The 17,899-nt window shown below is 33.8% G+C and overlaps 1 protein-coding gene across 1 annotated transcript in view; it reads right to left on the bottom strand.

Moving 5' to 3' along the window:
* LOC120627241 (stearoyl-CoA desaturase 5-like) overlaps window positions 1-11,751 on the bottom strand; it is a 30,203-nt gene extending 18,452 nt beyond the window's left edge. The window contains exon 1 of the mRNA XM_039895147.1: window positions 11,424-11,751. The gene's annotated coding sequence lies outside the window, so the exon portion shown is untranslated. The remainder of the gene's footprint in view (window positions 1-11,423) is intronic.
* Window positions 11,752-17,899: the final 6,148 nt, after the last annotated feature.

Raw genomic sequence — 17,899 nt, 5'->3', positions numbered from 1 at the left:
TTACACCGGTAAATGCACAAGGTGGACGGATGACATCAAGCGAGTCGCAGAGAGACGCCAGACCCAAGCGCCACAACGCTGTGGTATTTGGAACTCCCTACAATATACTTGTGTCCAGCAGTGGAATGCCGTTAGTTGACATGATGGTGGTAACCTAGCTTAAATTACATAAATGTTTAAAAGAATATCTATGTAACATATTCAAGATATATAGTTAGACGAGGTACTGGTACTGGACGATTAACATTCCTGATGGAAAGTAGGCAGGTAATGATATTTTCCAAGTTGCAAAAGTAAGTGCATCTTATGTAATAAGAAACACGATGCTTCAAAGGTGTTCCCATAGTGTTACCTGTAAGGGCACACGCGAACGGCGTATTTTTCTATAATTTAATTAACCTTGAGTAAAACACGCCGCCGCACCGCCGCGTCTAGCAGCCGTGGCGCTCAGATGTCCAATCGTACTCGTAGGTGTGGAATAACCTTAACGAAGATACGAAAAGAAAAATCCACCGTGACTGTTTACAGTTAATATCTCTTAGAATAACAACGCTTTCGACTTGCTAAGCTACAGTTCGTTAAAACTCACACAAGATCCGTTAACACTTAACACTTTAATGCAATAATGACTTGTTATTAAAAGGCAGGCCAAGTGCGTGCCGAGCGCGCGTATTTAAAGGGTTCCGTTTATTATAATTATCTACACTATCATTTAATTCGCCAATGAGTAGGTAAATAAATCTCAGAACTAATGGATTAAACTAAGTATCCGTCTGACTTAAGAAAAGTTAAAGTAGGTATATTTTAGTACCTTTTAATTAACTTTTAGATAAGTGCACAACCGAATTAGCACAATGGAGACGTTGATCATATTATTTGCATTTTGTGTTCAATATATATATTTTTTAATAATAATCAATAAAACAAAAATTTCAATAAAATCCGCACGAATAAATGATTACCAAATATTGAAAACTTTTTAATGAAAAGTGTTTATGAAGGTACAAGCCGATTAAAAAAAAGAATAGCGTTCGTCCGTGACTTTGCCTCTTTTCTTATTTCCACAAAATATCGTCCGCTTAGTTACCAAATGGGTTACTCAATGAAACTCTTTATAAAACAAAATCAATAATCTTTTCATTGGAAATCCTAGGTTTATTATAACGTTCTTGCGAACAGCTTACGTTTTTACGGCTTAAAGACTTTGGAAGGATTCCATAGACAAATATTTATAAAAATATTAAAGTTATTCAATCTTACTTGGTATGAAGACAGAATTCTTATGAAGACAGCAGTATCGTGGGAATATAACGAAGGTAGATAATAATTTTATGGTATTATTTGACATGTAAATACCAGAACTACTTGCGTATGTAAAGTAAACGTGTGATTCTGTTCCTACTAATAAAATCACTTAAGGGTGTATTGATTTTAGTACCAAATGTAACCTATCAATTTATTATTTTCCTTTAATAATTCCTTTATAATCAAATATCCGTATCTGTAAGTAATAGATAAAGTGAAATAATTGTATATGCTTATTAGTATCTGTTACCCGTATAATAATTTTCATTTTATATCCAAACCCATCTCCGAAATTTCTAATCCTTAACCCTTTCTAATCCTTCCCTACTCTGGAAGTACCCTGGCGCCGTAGGAGGATGATACTTGCAATGTAATGTAGTACAACGGATCCTGTCTCAATATGCGGAGACCTTTACAATACCTATTTTCATTTTATTACACAATATTAACACTTTGTCCCGTATACCGTACGGAATTTGATATCAGCCACTTTTTTTTACTGTCATCGTATGCGTGTGTAGCACACAATGTTATACCTATACTTCTTTAATTTATTTGAGAGAGAGACTCCTACTTATCTTTAAAAAGACAATAGGTATTGTTCATGTGAAATACGTAAAAGTTTTTTTTAGCGTGGATAGGTACATAATATTATTGTGTTTTATTGTCTTCAACCTTCAATTGTTATACTGGACATGTTGACCGCTTTCTATGTTAGATGCCTTTTTACTATGTTCTGATTACAAGATACTCCTAATCTTTAATAAAATATACTCGGTGAACTAAATTAAAGTTCTTATTTTTTTTTAAACAGGTACTTAAATACTGAGTGCCTACATAATATCATGTGTAATAAGGAAGGTAATATCGTTAAAGACGTTTATCTACTCCCATGCTTTAAATCCTCTACAAAAATTCTAAAACGGTTAACTTATTGCCAACATTAAAACACCCACTGTCATAAAAACCATTATATATTATCATCCAATATAATATTGTACTAAATTTCATTATAACACTCTTTTTTTATGCCTTCAGCGCAAAGGTTTTAACACAGACGGCCAAATTCTTCCTGCTCGATGCGTGGCATGTGTATGAATTTTAATAAAAGAACATTGACATTAAAACGCGTGCACGGCTTAACCCCGCGCGCCGTAAAATATAAGTAGGTTATCATTTCTAAGATATTTTTATTGTTTTGTTATAAATGATGGCGATTAAAGTTTTGACAGCACACCGTCAGGTATTTAAGTATATTTAAAACAATTATAATTATATTTTTCAAATTTCATAGACAATACCAATAATGAAGTTGTATATATAAATATTACGCCGAGTGCATCGATATCGGGACCTTCAAACATTAAAGAACATATTCCAGTGAGTTCCAGTGAAAAGTTAACAGCAAGTTAACCGTTTCAGAATTTTTTAGAGGTTTCATATTATAGATAGATAAGAGAATAGATAAAGTTTTGTATAAAACTGTTGATAGTTAGGTATTAAAAGTTAAAACACTCATTCAAGTTATACTATTATCACCCACACACGTGTTCTAATTACCCCTTATTATACATCAGTTGCATAAATAACTATTATTTACTCAAAATTAATTACAATTTCACTAAGAATATTTAAAACATATATCAATGGGGTTAATATTAAAAGTAAATAAAACAGCAAGTATCGACGCAATCTAAAATTAAACAAAATCTTGAAAGTAGTACTATACTACACATATGTTGTATATATACCAATTATTTCCTCTAGCCTCATCAAAATCTGTCCAACTGTGTAGGAGGAGCAAATTAAATAAATAAAAATGTACCACGACAGTACACACATCGCCTTCTAGCCCCAAAGTAAGCGTCGCTTGTGGTATGGGTTCTAAGATGACTGATGAATATTTTTAGTTATCGAGTTGACATATATAAATGTACAGAAGAAGAATTATAGTATTTATTTCTCGTTATCCAATTATTTGAAGTATCCCAACAATTGGAATAGATTGTCCCAGGGCAGAATATTTTTCGTGGTCCAATCTGTTGGAGTAAGTGTGAATGATCTTCCCCGTTGGGAACCTATTGGCCCTTATAAATAAAAGTGGCATAACGACAGAATACGTCACAGGGCCTAAGTTTGTCCAATTTTTTTTATATTTTATGATTCTGGGGTTCGAGTATTTCGGAATTCGAGACACTTAACTGACTTTGAATAGCTTACGTTAAATAAACATAAATTTCAGAATCGTCTTTCCTAATCATTGATTTGATAGCTGTGCAGTTTAAGATTAGACTTTGTTTTCGTTTTACAACTTGTTCGTCCCAAATACGCTGAGCCATAAAATGAATTTTACAATACAAATACGTTTGAACATTTGCATTTACCAACGCACATCGCCATAATACCTACTCGTTTGGGTAATGAGGGATAAGAGAGATGTCGAGAAGTTCGCTACATTAATCCCTGAAACGTCTTTTCCATTTGCTTACCCATTTTCACCAATGTGAGTTTGTATGATTAAACGCACTTTAGAACACCACTATTAGTTAACTCGAGTGAATCTGCGGGGCAGATCAAATATGACGTTCACGAAGTCGCTTCTCTCTCGATTCCTGCGGTAGTCTAGAACATTCCTCGCCCCCGCTTATTATGAGTGAGATCAGTGAGAAGTTATTGAAATCTTATAAAGTGAGATCCATAACAAAAATAACAAAATATAACTAGCGGACGGCTGATTTGTGAATCTCCATCCAGGGTACCACCCAAACGCATACAAAAAATGCAATCAAATCGGTCCAGCCGTTTAGGAGGAGTTCAGTGACATACACACGCACACAAGAAATATATATATAAAGATATTCTGAATTATGGGTGTCTTACGAGGCGTTCTACTTTCACCTCCATTAATTAGTCAATATAATAGTTTTTCGATATCAAATAGATTTTAATTTTTTTTATGTTTCGTTCACTACAAGTAAGTCATTGTCTGAAATCTCATTTGGTAAAACCATACCCTAATCGGTTTCTGCGAAATATCTTACAGGAAAGCTAAATCTCTTGGCAGGCCTGGCTTTAACTCGCCTCGCTCGAAAATAGTTTACTTACTCCTTTATTTAAATCGCTGCACAGTCTAGAGCTATCACAGTGCTAAACCTCAAGCCACGACCCTGTAACGGTTATAATTCTAAAAATGCTTTTGTGCCTTAAACACGACTCCGCAGCGAACGCGTCGCAAAAATAGTTTTGATATTTGCTTACTATTCATTACGAAAAATATTTAGTTTTTTTACATATTATATTACATCTGTAGGGAATATGTGCACATTAAATATTGTTTATAATCATAACATATCTCGGAAGGTAAATATATTCACGTTTATTGCTTTATTCACGTTCCTATTCATAAACATTTAGAAGTGGAAGACGTAACTTTCAGTAAAACAATTAAATTAAAAGTACCATAAAGTCATGTCATAAGTTTAACTATTTCCATAATTTATGATATTTTTATTACCTGCTGACCAAGTTACTCATAATGAGACGTCGATGTTCTGAAATAATTATATTTAATATCGTAAAAAAACATGGCAAGCAGAATTAAATATGAATGTTGTATTTCTAAGAAAGTGCCTTATCATATATTTCTTATCAAACTAAGAATTTAAAATGATGCTAAGAATTTATAGAGCATGACTTCGAAGTAGTACAACTACTTAATTTCAATGGGTAAAAGTAAAGAGATAGTGAATGATTAAAGATGGAAGGAAACCTATTTAACGGCATGCAGGACGTCAAGATGAAATATATGTGATATATAGCTTATACCACTCCACAGCTGGATTAAAGGCCGTTCCCAACACTTGCCCATAATCACCAGGGGACACTGCTACCTTGTCTGGGAAGTATATAATGGGTTCCCCAGACGTCTAATAAAGCGACGAGAGGGGCATGCTGTGGTGTATAGTTTGGGTAAACAAGTCCCACATAACCCTGGGCAGGTCCAAAAGGACAGAGGTAGACACGACATAGACATTTTCCACCACGACAAGAAAAAGGGGGCACTGCTACCTGTTCTCCGTTACGCGAAAAGATGAGGGTTGATGACAACTGTATTCAGATTGGCCGGCACCACGCGGTACAAATATGCGAAGTATATTTGTTTTGTTAGTTTGTCCTTCCTTCACGCCGTAACTTAGAAACCAATCAACGTGATTTTTGACAGGACGGAAAATGTTTATCCCGAGAAAACAGGATATGTAAAAAACTGTAATAAATGCGGTCGATTCTTAACTTAGAAGATAATGAACTATTCTCTTCTAAGTTATGCATTGTCTGCTTGTAAACTAATATATAATACATCAGAATAAAGAAAAAAAATACTTTTAAAATCATTACCCTTCCGTAGCTAGGTAAAAAATGAGAGATAGGAATGATACTTAAAGCAGTGTCCCATTTGTAACGAATTGTGAAAACAATATAATATTTGCACAGCGAGTCTCAAAGACTGTTTGTCGTAGTGTAGAAACTATTCGTGCAGTGCTTAATGTTGCTCGCAGTTCTGTGGTCACATCTTCATTGATAGTTTCTGGTTGCATCGACCTTCATTGCTTAGGTCGATATTGTGACATACCTAGCCCAGAAGATCTCCTATAACGATTCCTTACGTGCTATGAGAGATTTTTTTGGTTTTTATTATCTCACCTGGTGGTTAATCCAGTCAAAAATTGTAACAGTCTAACCTGTTAGGGTTATGGCAGCTATACTCGCGACATCTTACCGGAACGCTACACTTTACAGCACGTCATTCAGTAGGGTGAGTAGGGTGGTAACTTACTAGGGCCAAAGCCTGCCACCAGGCCAGACTCAGTAATTAAAAAAAAGTCCAAAAAGACAGAAAATTCAGTAGTTAAAAAAATTCAGTAGTCAATCAAATCAATCAACTTGCCAGGGATCGATTTTTCCTAGGGCCTCCTTTTCTAAACTGATGCCTACACTCTTAGAACTTTCTATACTTCAAGCCTTATACTTAAAAAAACAAGGAAGTTTATTAAATTTTTCCTAGAATTGGTCTATTGAATGAAAATGAAAAAACAATGATTATAAACACTCAACAATTTTATCATCTAGACAATTTCCGTCGGTACCCACATTATGAAAGACTTTCGTGGGTGCCTATTCAAGTTTCCATTTGTTAACTTTCCGCGCGGCTTCCCTAAGTTTTTTCGAAAATATCATACACTACCTACTGATTTTAGTATTTGTTGCACACAATATTTTTATAACACGCTATGTGATTAAGAAGATTTTCAGTCGATTTGTATGTTAAGAAGATAGTAGGTTCTTATAGGCTTGCTAGTCCATACAAATGTCTCTAGAGCAACCTATTTTTTTTCTTCATGAAATTAAAGTCTGGAGTAGTACTCGTAGTATGACTTTTGAAAAAATAAGAAAAAAAAGTTATACAATAAAGTAAGAGCAAACTAGACATAATCTTTCCTAAAATTTTCATGCTTAAAAAATGATTGAATACATTGGTAGCCTTGAATATATTGGAAAATATAAAATTTACTCACATTCAGGACATATCTTTGTTAAGTTGTATTGTCGTTTTTTACAACAGACTTAAATTAGCATTCACTGATAAATTATAGCAACATACTTTTTGAGTTGGTGGAAACTCCGTATACTACGGAACTAGTGACCGAAACATCTCGAAACTAGCTAGTTTTCGTACAAAAAATACAAATTCTGAAAATATTGAGCTGCCACGAAACGCTTGGTAGATTTTGGTAGAAAACTTGCATTGCAGGAAAAATAAATATAGCATAATTAAAAAGAAAAATTCACCTTTATTGAATTTAGGTAATTCTTTATTAAAAAAATAAGTATTGATTGCGCCAAAGGCTATTTGTTAGTCCCTTCGCAGATAAGTCATTTCACATCAAAAACTGACTATCCAAATGCAAAATTTACATAATCTCATGCCAATCCAATAGTTATTTAATTACTAATTGTAACAAAGTGTATGAGATTAAAATATCTCTAATGACTCACGTATCGTGTATACCTACGCAATATCGCGAACATTGGAAATCTATTGATATTGTACTCATGGCCTTGCATTTCAGTTGTTACAGCAATTATATAACGAACTCGCACCGGCGTTTCTTCATTTTTTTTTGCCTTATTATTTTAAATGAAGACATGCATATAATTATTTTATTATTATTAGGGTTTTACAATATCAGGACATTTGTAGCTGAATAATAACACGAGCTACGAGCAATGCATTGTTGGAGGTCACCTTATAAAGTATTTCTTAGATTTTATTTGATTTAAATAAAGATTAAGATCGTCTTAAGGCAAAATATTAGCCAAAATATGTTTCGTAGTATGACCTTGTACCTTATAAAAAATTCAGAAAAACTTTCACATGTAGGTATACCTAATTTTAAAAATTAAATGCACGACAAAATTTGAAAATTACGTGGTTAAGATTATCTTAACATTCGAAGCAAAAACAAATGAGAAGACTAGAAGACTGAAAATAATAATTTATACAATTTAAATTGTATATTTTTTACATTAAACTACCAAATAACATCTTACAGCGTCATGGTCAAGAATGACTTAGCTAGCGTACGTTCTGACTTCTCATATAACTAGCGTCACATCCAAATTGAGTAAATGTGTAATTTTATATGGAGGATCAAACTCCACATAAATTTGACATACTTACTTTACTACAAAGTTATTTATTTTTCCCATACAAACCTTTTTACGCTGTAATTATACTCGAGTAAAACACAAGATTATACTCGTTTCAACGCCCGACATTTCGCTTAGCTTTTTTCTGACTTTGCTCAGCTCCTAAGTTTTATATATCTTTATCTATAAAATATATATATTTATAAAAGGTAAAAAGTTGGTGATAAAAGCTCCACAGAACAGTTAGTATTCGCCCAAACTTCAGTCATTTATTTAAATAATATCTTTACCTTATATCATATATTATGTTTGCAAGTATTTTATTTTTTCATATACAAAAACTTTTATTCAAACCAGTTTTAGGGATTATTGCATTCTAACTAAAAAAAAATCATCCCTCTTTTGAGGATAGAATTCTTATAAATCCTGAAATAAGTAGATATATTTTACCGTTTTAATTGTGAATATGACTACCATATTTCCATCGATGTAACTAGGAACTAGGAAAATGAGATACTTTCATACAAACTTGACCCATAATTTAATTTTAAAAGTTAAATACCCTCTTCAGGAGTCCTTACATCAAACGTTTAATAATAAGAACAATACAAAAATATAAACTATTGAATATTATCACAGGTATATACATATATAGCTTTAAATAACAAAGTTTTTTTTTGGTACGCTTATCATATAATCTAGTAACTACTTAGCTTAGAATAAAGTTGATTTACATAAATATGTTTTTATTCTTATGCATACATATTTTTGGTAATTAAGGTTAATATTAATTAGTCACTTCAAATCTTACTAATATTATAAGCGTTTTTAAAAATCCCGTGGGTACGCTTTGTTTTCCTGGGATAAAGGTAACCTATAAAAGCCTATAGCAGCCTATTTCTCAGTCTTTAATACTGTTAACAACTATGTTGAATGGTTGCTTAAAGGACTAAAGAACAAATGGACTTTCGCATTCAAAATATTAATGTGTAGAATGTATTTGTTTGTTCGGCTCACTCGCTGTATTACTATGACAAAATTTAGCAAAGAGATAGTTAGTATCTCGGCGACTCTTTTATCCCGGAAACTTTAAACATTCGTTAGGCATTCGTTTATGATAACATTTAATATATTGCATTTTATCAGTAGTCAGTTAGTCAGTGTTAGAAAGTCTAGAGGTATTAGCTTTAATGTGTTGAGCTAGCTTTTGCCCGCGGCTTTGTTCGCGTTACTTTCGATTGTATACTAATTTCAAAACTGCTATCCACCTTACGCTCCTCCTCCAGGGTACATCATCATAATAGTCATCATATCAACCTATTACCGGCCCACTACAGGGCACGGGTCTCCTCCCACAATGAGAAGGGGTTAAGGACGTACTCCACCGTGCTGGCCCAGTGCGCATTGGTGGACTCCACAAATCTTTGAGAACATTACGGAGAACTCTCAAGCATGCAGGTTTCCGCACGATGTTTTCCTTCACCGTTGAAACAAGTTATATTAATTAATTACCTTAAACGCACGTAACTTTGAAAAGTTAGAGGTACGTGGTGCGATTTGAACTCGGCCCGAAATTAAATTCGAGCTCCTACCCATTGGGTTATCACCGCATTTTAGGAAATAATTTTATAGCGGACGATTATATCGTATAATACTTACTGTTTGAGCCAACAGCCCAATCCATCAAGTGGTTTGAACTGTGCGTTAATAGATAAGTAACTCACCTTTTCATCTATGTATCTACGAGTATCTATCATCTATCTATCTATCTGACGGCCGATTGGCGCAGTTTGCAGCGACCCTGCTTTCTTAGCTCAAGGCCGTGGGCTCGATTCCCACTACTGGAAAATGTTTGTGTGATGAGCATGAATGTTTTTCAGTGTCTGGGTGTTTATATTCGTATGTATAGTCTAAGTATTTATGTAGATATAAAAATATTCATCAGGCATGTCAGTACCTATAACACTCGTATGTATAGTCTAAGTATTTATGTAGATATAAAAATATTCATCAGGCATCTTAGTACCCAGCGATGTGTGTAATATCGTAGTATATTTATTTATTATTATTTATTATCTATTTTTACTATTATATAAAGAAAAGATTTTTTTGTTTTTTTGCTTGTATCCAATAGGCTCCGGAAGTACTGGACCGATTTTAACCATTTTTTCAAGAAAGAAAAAAAGAAATCTATACTATGACAAATCTCGTATGATACATGATATTCAACACGCAATAGCAGCGTTTGTATTTTAAAATGTTATTAGCTCGCCGGTAGAAACAAAAGTGGGTTACATTAGTATCGCAGTAATAATTCTTACTCAAATAAATAGTTTTATCAACTATTTATTTATTATATAGCAGTAAAATATTTTTTAATTCATTTAAATCAAATATTGAATGTAAAAATTGAACAAGTTCTTTTTGAAAACTACACCCAATTATTTTTTACGAGAACTTGAAATATGCATTAAAACCGACAGCTATTCAGGATCAGGTTGATAACACGATGTTCAGACGCAGGCAAAGCCGAAGGCATAACAACAATTATGGAAATACACGTTTGGATTCCGATCAAACAACGTTAGATCATTGTTATGGTTATGTTTTGTTCGACGGAGTTTTAATATTGTTAAACCCTTTTCTACGTTTAAGATTGCATTATTTTTTTTTTTTTGTGCTGTATTTTAACACATTTCACATTCAATTACTCTCCTTGAAATCAAAATACTTATATCTTTTTATTTGCTATTTAAATAATACAAGAAATAGATATCGTAAATCCGTTTTTGGCCTAATGTTTCAAAAATAGGAGGAGATTCTGAATTTGATTCGTATTCTTTACTATACCTACCTACCTACCTAATAAACAGAAGAGTGTAACTTCATTTCGAGAGATATTCAACTTAAAAAGGAAACTAGAGATAATTTTAAAATAAAACTTTCATTCATAAACAGAGAAAATGCGAAGTGAAATTGACTTCACTGCCGTAAATATAGAAATCCTATGCGGCTGGATATAGTAATATTTACAACGTCATTTTGTGCAATGTTAAATTAAATTACGAAAAATTGTGTTTCATAGCATTAAACATATTCCATTTAACAGTTTTTTTTAGCATGCGTCCTGTACGTTGAAAATCTATAAAATGAAATTAAAAATTACAATGTTCTTTTGTTTTCTTTATATAATTATATTCTTGTCTTTTTCGATTGCGTATTGTTACGTTATCAAAATTATATTGGATTCTAAATATAGTTAATTTTTAAATGTTATTCGACCGTTACGTTTCCAGTTGCTTTTAAAATAAATTTACTTATTTATTCGTAGTTTTGAATTTTTACAATTTCGATAGAAGACAATAATAATTAAATAAAGAAAGCAAAAATGCTGATAAAGCTAACCTTACCTTATTAAAACAACCACGTTGCACTTTTTAATAGAATACCGCACACACAAACATCACAGTTTTATGCAAATGCGTTATGCCGACATGCGGGTTACTTCATAAATGGTAGGTAAATCTCTTTAACACGCGCGCGAACGCATCAGACGAAGGTTTACGGCTCTGCCCAACACTGCCTCTTACTTATAGTTTCAGATGAATTCGTACCACTTTCCCCACCAGTCTCCGATTTATTTTCTCTTTTCGGTATTTTTGAAAAATTCGGTTTGTTAGGGAAAAGATGCATTGACCTACTTACTATTATGTATACCGTACATTTGGAATTGACATAACAACGGACATAAAAGTGACCCAAATAAAATAAAACGAATGGATGGTTAAGCCTATATTTGTGCTGCCAATGATTTTTGTGACAAAAACCAGTCAAGTTACGAGACGTGTCTCCAAACAAAGTCTGATCAGTTTTTATCAGCTCCTAAGTATCTAATTGATTTTGTACTGTATGGCTTCTACTATATGGATAATAAATCTACAAGATATATTTTGGGGAGTGGAGTTCCTCCTCTTTGGAATCAAACTAGGATCTTTACTGTTACGTTTTGATATATATATAGACCATAGACACGTTCTTATGTTTTGCTTTTTTGTTCTTGTCTAACACGCACCACAAATATCTCTCTCCCATTTTACCGGTCCTTTAAATGGGATAAAACATTAAATGGTCACGTACGAAAACATCCTTACTAATATTATAAATGAAAAGTGTGTTTATTTGTTTGTCCTTCCCCTACGCCTTAACTAATTAACCAATTAACTAGATTTTTGGCATAGAGTTAGTTGATAGGAAGGAGAGTTACATATACTTTTTAACTTAGGAAATCGAACGCTTTTCACGGTATTTGTAAAAAACCGTAATAAAGACCGTTAATGTTGAATCACTAATATAATTGAGGGAAAAATATAGATTTATAGGGGAAAAAGGCGAGTGAGACTGGGTTTTTTGGGACATTTAAAACGATAGGTTGGGGTAGGGACTAATAAAGAAATATAAGAGGGGGACATGGAAAGAGCTACCGGCGAAGAGTTGGAGAGAGCTACCGGCTATACCGACAAGAAGGTAAAGAAGGAGGCATCTTCTGGGCAAGCGCATTGCCTTGGGCTTCATCATCACTGAATACCAGGTTGTTTGTAGTCCATGCATTAGTAATAAATAAATAATAAATATACTACGACAATACACACATCGCCATCTAGCCCCAAAGTAAGCGTAGCTTGTGTTATGGGTACTGAGATAGCTGATGAATATTTTTCTATGAATATAATACACATAAATACTTATAATATACAGATAAACACCCAGACACTGAAAAACATTCATGTTCATCACACCAACATTTTCCAGTTGTGGGAATCGAACCCACGGCCTTGGACTCAGAAAGCCCACTGCGCCACTCGGCCGTCATTAGTGACATTGGAAGGCGTAGTTTCGTCATTTTTTTAACTTCACAAAAATCAAATAGCAAGCGAGGTTTCACGGGACACCTGACTGTGAAGTATTTTAGGTGTTCATTGTTTTTCCTCAACAGAATGAATTTCGCTTTAATAGATTATAAGAGAATCTTGAGTTAATTAAAGCAATTTAATGAATATATTATTTCAAAATCTTAACATTTTCTTTAATAAACAAAGTTTATTTTGGCCTAAGAAAAGCTTTAATTTATCTTAAATACTGACTATAGTAAAAGTTGTGGTTATAATAGTTAAAAAATTAACTCTCTTATATAAGTACATCGTTAACAATGTTTCAGACACATCAAAACAATTGACTTCTCTATTATGGTATGATTATAACAGTATTCTGTAAATGCAATGTTTGCTTGGTTGCAATGCAAACTTAAGCAGTTTTTATCCGACTGACAAGGAAAGAGATTGACAATTCGCACTTAATGTAGGTATGTAATATCAGTCGAATTTCAAAATATTCACTTATAATAATAAATCTTTAAAACAAATACACAAAGTTACTTAGAAATATAAGGGATGTTATATATTTGACATGTCCGTGTGTGTGTGTGTGTGTGTGCATGTTTATGTATCATCGTAGCGCCCGGACGGGTATAACCCGAGTTTTTTTTTTTAATGGAGAATAATTTAGTTACACTAGGTATAACATATTTTAAATCTAAGATGGCCGTCACTACAAAATGGCGAACTTCCTCAATATGGGTATCAATGAAAGGGCCTGACTAGTAGAACAATGTTAACGATATTGAAAATCGGGGGTTTTAAATTGAAAATTATAGAATTAAGAACATACTTAATTTTAACCAAAAATACTTGGCAAAGGTGTTAATTCGTTATAACGCGTAACTCACCAAACTGAATTGGCATGTCTATATAAGTAGTGCCTACTATATCCTTTTCTGTACAACTAAATAATTAGCATAGCTGATATAATAAAATTCATAGATTTTTTTGTAAGTAAATAACAACGTGTTTTAAAGGATATCGTGATTTCTATAATCGGAAACAGTTGACCTAACCATTTTACATCATTCATCAAATGTTTAAGAACATGGTGTGGCGTATCAACTCACTTCTTCGTTTATAATTTTGATGCCTTCAGAGGAGTTCACTGGTGTGAGTGCTGTGAATTTCATAAGGAGGTACCGAGTTCGATCAATTAGGGGGCAATTAGGGAAATTATAAATTTTCAATTTTGTCTGGTCTGGTCTGTTGGGAGACTTTTGACGGCCGTGTGGTGCAGTGGGCAGCGACCCTGCTTTCTGAGTCCAAGGCCGTGGGTTCGATTCCCACAACTGGAAAATGTTTGTGTGATGAGCATGAATGTTTTTCAGTGTCTGGGTGTTTATATGTATATTTTAAGTATTTATGAATAATATTCATAAAACTTTACAACAGCTGTCTTAGTATACCCATAACACAAGCTACGCTTACTTTGGAGCTAGATGGCGATGTGTGTATTGTCGTAGTATATTTATTTATTTATTTATTTATTTATTTATTACTTCGACCGTGGCTTATAACCACCCTAGCGACAAAGACGTGCCGCTAAGCAAGTTAGCGTTCCGATACGACGTTGCATAAAAACCGATAAGGCGTATCAATTGAGTTGAACTCGTAACAGATTATCCCGTTACCATCGCACTGTTTTTCTCGTCTCGCAGTTAAGGGATAACTTGTAGTGGAATAAAAAAAAATAAGATACTTTCAGTAACTAGATAGAAGTATATTATAATTTATGGATAACTATAAGAGAAATGTATGAAACACGACATAAACATAAAAGGCATGATATTAATATAGTGTACTATAGTGATACTCTGCGAATGTAGAAGTAAAGGTCATTCAATATTCTCAGAATACCTCAACTCAACAGTACACGGAACAATGCTGTACACTTGTCATGGAATAGACCAATTGAGCATTCCTGTCCAAGAACGCATTGAATGAGGACAATGAACGCGGTATACTGTGCAATGCTTCGTGCAACAGTCTTACAGGAAGAAACCACGAATAATTTGGATTTTCGTGGACGGAGGTTATTGTCTTTTTGGGAACTTATACAACACTGTTAGTTATGAAGAGTTTTTGTTTATCGGCACGGCTCGCATCACGTATTTTCTCTTCATCACTTTATCAAATTAGTATCGATTTCAATCAATTAATTATTCTTTAAAGGCTGGTACTTTCTAGTGTTTGTAAGGGAGCTCGACCCGTTTGTGATGCTCTTGACCGTACGAATAGGAACATCTTGCTCCGAGCGGGTGATTTATTTTCCATATACATTTGGTAGGACAGTGACAAGGAATAAGAAAAAATATGCTCGAATATTACGAAGCAGAATGTGAGGATCTCTCCTCACATTCTGCTTCGTAACAAGAAAGAGATGAGTCGAAAAAGAGAGAAAACGCTTGAAGTGGAACGCTTGTGTGGGATATTATAAATATGGCGGAAGATCTTCGGCGATAGAAGACTGCACTTCGCAACGCAATCGGCATAAATATCATGAAGATTAACGGAGAACTGAGTAGTTATAGTCAACGAAAAACATAAATTCATTGTCTATATATAGCTTCATAGTCAGTTTTTTTTCAAGTTATGAGCGTTATGAAAATCAGACGATAGTGAGTTTTTCCCCATTTTTCCGCATCAGAGGCCAAATTTCGGACAAATAAATAAATAAACGCAATTAGAATATACCTAGACGACGATTACGACGTAGATTTTCGCTTAGCTATTCAAAATGACTTAATTTTTTTTGAACCTACTCCAATTTTATAACTTACTTGCTTTATAATGTAAATAATTTTTTTCATTACTTATTAGAAGAAGAAGAAATACTTTGCACTTATAACATACAGGAAACGAAACAGGAAGGAGTATACAGTGAACAATGTAGACATGCAAAGGCGGCCTTATTGCTGCAAGCAATCTTTTACAGGCAACCTTTGTAGACAGGACTTACAGCAAGAGAACGGGATAGTGCCAAGAAATTTGTAATATATACGTAAATACCAAAATGTATTTTATAGTGTCAAGTAGTTTTTTTAATATAAATATGTGAGGCTTTCTTTATGATTTTTATTATTTTCTTAACAATTTGCATATAAAGTTTACACGAAACAAAAGATTGTTTGCATTATTAGAAAGGTAAGAAAAAATAGACTACACCACAGAATTAAGAGCATACAGAAACCGTGCACACGACTAATCTTCTTATTCTTCTTTCCGTGGGCATGTCTCCGAACTTGGCCGGAATCTTCCGTTGTACGTAGTGCCACTGGTTCGGCTCTTCGCTGGGACACTCCAGCCAGCCGAGCTCACTCCAGCGCTTAGCAGGCCGCCTAGGTTGCCAAGTGCTTCAGGGAGTGATGCTGGTGATATGCTATGCTGCGCGTTGCTCTTCTACTCCTCTACATCGAAGCAATAGTGTGTCGGTGTTTCATCTGCCTCCATGCATGCTCTGCACAGAGGACTGTCGGTTATACCTAAAATAAAAAGGTGTTTGTTTAATTGGCAACGCCCTGTTATCATGCTTACTACCGTCCTTAGTTTGTTCCGACTTAGTTTTAGTACTTTGGTTGTTAGTCGCACACGACTAATATTGAAGCATCAAAAACCAGACCACTTTAGTACTGTTTCCCGAACAGGCGGTGAGGCACTTCATTCCATTTGGCACTTGACAGTAATTATGTAACCTCTAATGTTCTAAACGTTTATCATAAAATGGGGAAAATGGAACATGTTTATGAGCTTAGTGAAGTGAGACGCGCGCGGGGTGTTTCACTCAAATCTTCTTTCAACTTTAATAATGCCTGAAATGGGGCCTTCTGTATGTTATGGATTCTGTTGACTATAGATAATTTATGTGCGATGCTGTAAATTTTATTGTTGACTTAGTATCAAAGTAGGTACACAATTTAAGGTAGGTAATTAATATTATCTTAGTAGCAACCTCTTCGTCAGTGGTTAGCATGTTTAACTACGGATCATGAAGTCCTTGGGTTTGATTCCGAGTTAAAAATTGTTAGAAAAGTATTCAGTATTTTTAATAAAAAAATCACATAATCGCCTAAAACGTTATTAATAAAAACACATAAATGCATCCTAGATCGATAGCTAGACCGTAAAAACTACATAATTTATTACTAATATAAAAGAAAAATTTCAGAATTTGAACAATAGGTAATTTATGATTCGCTAAACGCCTTCTTGCATAAATATGCAAAAATACTTACAACGGTGAGAAAGAATTTTGTTATCGCTGAACAATAGTAAATATAATATCTAGGTACACACGTGATTCATACATGAGGCGTAAGATCATAATGTAATAGGTACCCAACTAGTAAGTACCTAAATTACTAAAACTTCGTCTGTATAGAATATTTGATGGATATCCCGGATTTTTTTCTGGAGTTTCTATGCAAGAAAGCAAGCTACAGGCAAAGGTAAAAGCAAATAATAGATGTCAAATATCTAATTTATGGATATAAAAATACCGACTATCGGGGATTTGAGTTGAAAGTATCTTGAAAAGTTAAAGACATTCATATAAACTTTGGTTCCATATTTTACCATATCGGGTAGTAATTCAGTAGGTAGAATTACTTTTTTCAATAATTATGAAACACTTACCCATTTCTTATGTTTTGACCGAATGCCTAAATATCATGTTTCATTGCCAATCCGTGTCCTATAGCGGGCGTAAATGGGTTAACAAACTTTCTTCGCATATCTTCTTCGTCCATTCTTTCTTAGTAGGTAGATCTCTAGTGTACTCAGAGAATATTCTTCCAAATTTCGAATTTGTACGTTCAGCCCAATAGGCTGCAGGTAGTCTGCCAATCAGTCAGCAAAAAGTCTGATATAGTTATAGAAGACAGATACTCGTAGATTAGGTAACTTTATTTTTTGTCATCATGAAAATAAGACACAGTAAGAAACAGCATAAA

This window comes from Pararge aegeria, chromosome 11 (assembly GCF_905163445.1).
Source record: "Pararge aegeria chromosome 11, ilParAegt1.1, whole genome shotgun sequence".
In the NCBI taxonomy this organism is placed as follows: domain Eukaryota; kingdom Metazoa; phylum Arthropoda; class Insecta; order Lepidoptera; family Nymphalidae; genus Pararge; species Pararge aegeria.
This window is presented reverse-complemented; position numbering and strand designations above follow the sequence as displayed.